This window comes from Cebus imitator, unplaced genomic scaffold (assembly GCF_001604975.1).
Source record: "Cebus imitator isolate Cc_AM_T3 unplaced genomic scaffold, Cebus_imitator-1.0 Scaffold92, whole genome shotgun sequence".
Classification (NCBI taxonomy): Eukaryota; Metazoa; Chordata; class Mammalia; order Primates; family Cebidae; genus Cebus; species Cebus imitator.
The window spans coordinates 2,021,906-2,027,191 of record NW_016107407.1 but is presented as its reverse complement, the minus strand read 5'-3'; positions in this window follow the sequence as shown (position 1 = coordinate 2,027,191).

The window sequence follows — 5,286 nt, the reverse complement described above, 5'->3', positions numbered from 1 at the left end:
GGGGTTTCACCATGTTGACCAGGATGGTCTCGATCTCTTGACCTCGTGATCCACCCGCCTCGGCCTCCCAAAGTGCTGGGATTACAGGCTTGAGCCACTGCGCCCGGCCACCTTACCTTTTAAATGAAATGTGAGCGGGTGGTGTCCTGCGTAGCCCATCCTGGAATCCTGGACCGAAGCATCCAGCGCCAGCTGTGGGAGCTCCCACTCTGCAGAAAGAACTGCCGGAACGTGCCCATCCTGGCCTCCCCAGCTCTCCCGTCACCCCCAGAGTCCCAAATCCCCCACTGCAGGCCTGCCCCAGCCAGAAGGGACTTGGTGAGCTCTGCCCTATGCCACAAAGTGGTAGGATCCATATAATGTCTGGATTTGAACCTTGGCAAAGAGGCATGACAAATACAAGCTCCTAGAAAAGGGGATGGTCGAGAAGACTAACTGGATGCTTCCGCTTCAGAAGTTTCTGTCCGGCCCGGCAAGATGCCTCACGCCTGTAATCCCAGCACTCTGGGAGGCTGAGGCGGCTGGATCACCTGAAGTCAGGAGTTCGAGATCAGCCTGGCCAACATGGTGAAACCCTGTCTCTACAAAAAATACAAAAATTTAGCTGGGCATGGTGGCAGACGCCTGTATTCTGAGCTATTTGGGAGGCTGAGGCAGGAGAATTGCTTGAATCCAGGAGGCAGAGGTTGCAGTGAGCTAAGATCGCGCCATTGCACTCCTGCCTGGGTGAAACGCCATCTCAAAAAAAAAAAAAGTTTCTTTCCAGCTCTTTGAAATAACACACAGCCCTCTTTTATTGTTGAGATGTAAGGGTTCTTTATATATTCAGGATACAAGCCCCTTATTGGATGTGTGATTTGTACACATTTTCTGATTCCGCGGGTTGTGAGTGTGAGCTGTTATTTCCCAAGTGAGACTGGCTAACATTTAATTAACTCTGTAGACGGAATCTTAGGGCAGTGTTAGACATTGTCGTCACCAGCCATAGCCTGGAAGTCTAGAACATCAGCTTTTCATTAGTGGGTCTTCGTCCCTGACAGCCGACCACCTGGCCTCATGTGAGGGATTGGCTTGTGGGATAATTTGGAAAAGAGAAAGAACAACTCATTTCTCTTGTTAATTAAAAATTATCATCTCATAGCTTAAACTTGATGTATTTTCAAATTAGCCTCCATATGGCCAAATTACTCTAGCATGATAAAGAAGCTCACATGGTTGGCCAAGCGTGATGGCTGATGCCTGTAATCCCAGTGCTTTGGGAGGCTGAGGACAGAGGACTGCTGAGCCTAGGAGTTTGAGACCAGCCTGTGCAACATGGTGAGATCAGATCTCTACAAATTTAAAATTAGACAGACACAGAGGCTAAGGCAGGAGGTTCATGTGAGCCCAGAAGCTCTAGGCGGTGGTGAGCTATGATTGCACCAGCACACTCCAGCCTGGGTGACAGTGAGACCCTGTAGGAAGGAAGGAAGGAAGGAAGGAAGGAAGGAAGGAAGGGAGGGAGGGAGGGAGGGAGGGAGGGAGGGAGGGAAGGGAAGGAGGAAAGAAGGAAGGGAAAGAAAGAAAGAGGGAGGAAAAAAGGGAGGGAAGGAAGGGAGCAAAGAGAAAGAAAGAAAAGCAAAGAGGCCGGGCGCGGTGGCTCACGCCTGTAATCCCAGCACTTTGGGAAGCCAAGGCGGGCGGATCACGAGGTCAAGAGATCGAGACCATCCTGGCCAACATGGTGAAACCCCGTCTCTACTAAAAATATAAAAAAATCAGCCGGGCGTGGTGGCATGCGCCTGTAGTCCCAGCTACTTGGGAGGCTGAGGCAGAAGAATTGCTTGAACCTGGGAGGTGGAGGTTGCAGTGAGCCGAGATTGCGCCACTGCACTCCAGCTCAGGCAACAGAGCAAGACTCTGTCTCAGAAGAAAAAAGAAAAAGAAGAGAGAAATTGCACACGGAAGATGTTCCTGGCCACCTAAACCAATTTTGTTGATCCTTTTGAGTAGGTGATCATGTAGTTCAAATGCTAACTATTTCCATAAGCATCTTGTAAGTTGAACCAAAAAGCAGTATACTATCTAGAGAAATAGTACTAACATGTTCAGGAAAGTCACGTACTAATGATTTAATGATATCTACTTGCCTCCTATGCTGGGCTGAGAACTTGTTTTACTTTTCCTCATAAAGAATATGCAGGAAAAACCTTCATTTCCTAAGGATCTTCTCGCCCAGTCCGCCATGAACACTCTGAGGTGCAAACAACTCTGAGCCCAGAAGAAGCAAATCTCACAATTAGTCCTCCCTTGGCCAATCACATTCTTTTTTTTTTTTTTTTGAGACAGAGTCTCACTCTGTCTCCCAGGCTGGAGTATAATGGTGTGATCTCGGCTCATTGCAACCTCTGCGTCCCTGGTTCAAGCGATTCTCCTCCCTCAGCCTTCACAGTAGGTGGGATTACAGGCATGCACCACCACATCCTGCTAATGTTTTGTATTTTTAGTAGAGACGGGATTTCACCATGTTGGCCAGGCTGGTCTCGAACTCCTGACTTCAGGTGATCCACCCACCTCGGCCTCCCAAAGTGCTGGAGTTACAGGAATGAGCCATCGCGCCCAGCCTACATTTTTTTTTTTCTAATTGATAAACAACAATTGTATGTACTTACGGTGTACAAGATGATGTTTGCATATATGAACACTGATGGAATGACTAAAGCAAATTAACATATCAATTTCCTTACATACGCATCTTTTTTTGTGGTGAGAACACCTAAAATCTACTCTCTTAACAATTTCAAATATATAATACATTGTCATTAACCATAATAATCAGTGCTGTTTGAAAAAGACAAAAGCTTATGAGTCGTTTCTACACATTCTTTTCCATTCTAAAAACTAGTTATCCATGGAAACAGGATACAACTGATTCTTAGGAACACAAATTACATCAGTATGGAAAACGGTCTAGTAAGAGGTGGGTAATGATGGAACCAAAATCAGAAGCTCAAGTAATTTCCACCTGAAGCAACTGTAAGTCGAGAAAGGAACCCTCAGAATTTTGGGGGTGTTCTACACAAAAAGCTAAGATCGGTCTTAGATGGCGAATTAATTTCTATATCAACATATGATCACCTTACAAGGAGAGAAGATGTGGAAGAAGTACCTTTTAAAGAAAGCAGAAATTCAGAAGATATGAAGTGAGTTATTTCCTCCTGCAGCTGAATGCCAGGATTCCTACAGAGACTTTCACTCAGCAGGCTTATTATGTCATATGCGTTCGGATTCTTAAAGGCAGAATTTAATAACTGCAGCCTGTAAACCTGTAGACAGTTTTTCCTTTGGACAGTCCAGGTAGGTCAGAAATAGCTTTTTTTTTAGAGACAGGGTCTCAGTTTGTCGCCCAGGCTGGAGCATAGAGGTATGATCCTGGCTGACTGCACCCTCAACCTCCTGGGCTCAAGTGAGCCTCCACCTCAGCCTCCTATGCAGCTGGGCCTACAGGCTCTAGTCACCATGCCTGGCTAGTTTTTAATTTTTTGTAGAGACAGGGTCTCCCCATGTTACCCAGGCTGGTCTTGAACTCCTGGCCTCAAGTGATTCTCATACCTTGGCCTCCCAAAGTGTTGGGATTACAGGTGTGAGTCACCATACCCGGCCAAAGTTGTATTTGATGGCAGAGAGAGATACCACCTGGAAATCATCATGTCCACATAACAAGTAGCATCTTTACTTTAAATTTAAATCTGATTTATTTATTTCTCTCTCTCTCTCTCTCTGTCTCTCTCTCTCTCTGTCTTTCTTTTTTCAGATGGAGTCTCACTCTGTTGTCCAGTCTGGAGTGCAGTGGTGCAATGTCAGCTCACTGCAACCTCCGCCTCCCAGGTTCAAGCGATTCTCCTGCCTCAGCCTCCTGAGTAGCTGGGACTACAGGCGCATGCCACCACACCTGGTTCATTTTTTGTATTTTTAGTACAGATGGGGTTTCACTGTGTTATCCAGGACGGTCTCTGTCTCCTGACTTTGTGATCCGCCTGCCTCGGCCTCCCAAAGTGTTGGGATTACAGGCATGAGCCATCGCGCCCAGAATGAAATCTGATTTTTTTTCAGCTTCGCCCACTTCTGTTCAGACACTGAAACTGTTAGTCAAAATCAACTTGTTGAGCAGAGTGACATGTTCTGAGTTTCAATACTGCAACGTAAGAAAGAAAACAGGGACAGACTGAGGATTTCAGGACTCAGCATCTAAGTTTACTCATTCCACATTAGAGCTGTCTGAAGATTGCCTCTGAGCAGCAGTGTTGATGTTTCTGCCCGTGTTTAATTTCTTGATTTCACGAACAGCTTGGATTTTTGAAGAAGTGCTTCTGACTCATTCACATGTGTTTGCCTGACATAAGCCCACACACCATTTGCTCACAAATATGTCAATGACTGAATCCACTAAGAGCCTGGAGCTGAGAAACCTGGACCCAGATGACCAGGAGGCTCTGTGGCTGCTCCTATACAGTCTTTCTCTCTGTCAGCCCTGTGAGTCAATATCATATGTTAATATGGAATTCTCCCTTGTTAACATGCAAATTGCTTTGGCAAAGTGTTATGTTTGTATGGAGAGCTTGGAGTTAACGTCAAGAATTTCATTTCCTTTTTTAAAAAATTAGTTGTTTTTATAGAGATGGGGGTCCCGTTATGTTGTCTAGGCTGGTCTTGAACTTTGGGCCTCAAGCAGTCCTCCTATGCTGAAATGACACGTGTGAGCCACCGCACCCAGCCTTCTTTGCACCCAGGCTTCTTTTCCTCCTAAATGCTGAAGTTAAATTCCACAGGGATCTAAAGGGAGTGTTAGTCCAAAGCCTTCTTTGCCCCTCAAAGATATTCTTTAAAAATCCAGTTCTTATCCTCGTAACTCATAAATACCAGACAGAAGCAAAGTGCAGGAAGTTATGCCCTCTATATCGGTGGATTCACATCCCTGGATTCAATCAACCACCAATCAAAAATATTAGGGGCAGGGTACGGTGGCTTACCCTGTAATCACAGCACTTTGGGAGGCCGAGGCGGGCAGATCACGAGGTCAGGAGGTTGATACCAGCCTGACCAACATGGTGAAACCCCATCTCTACTAAAAATACAAAACTTAGCCAGGCATGGTGGCACCCACCTGTAATCTGAGCTACTTGGGAGGCTGAGACAGGAGAATCGCTTGAACCGGAGGTGGAGGTTGCAATGAGCCGAGATAGCACCACTGCACTCCAGCCTGGGTGTCAGAGCGAGACTCTATCTCAAAAAAAAAAAAAAAAAGAA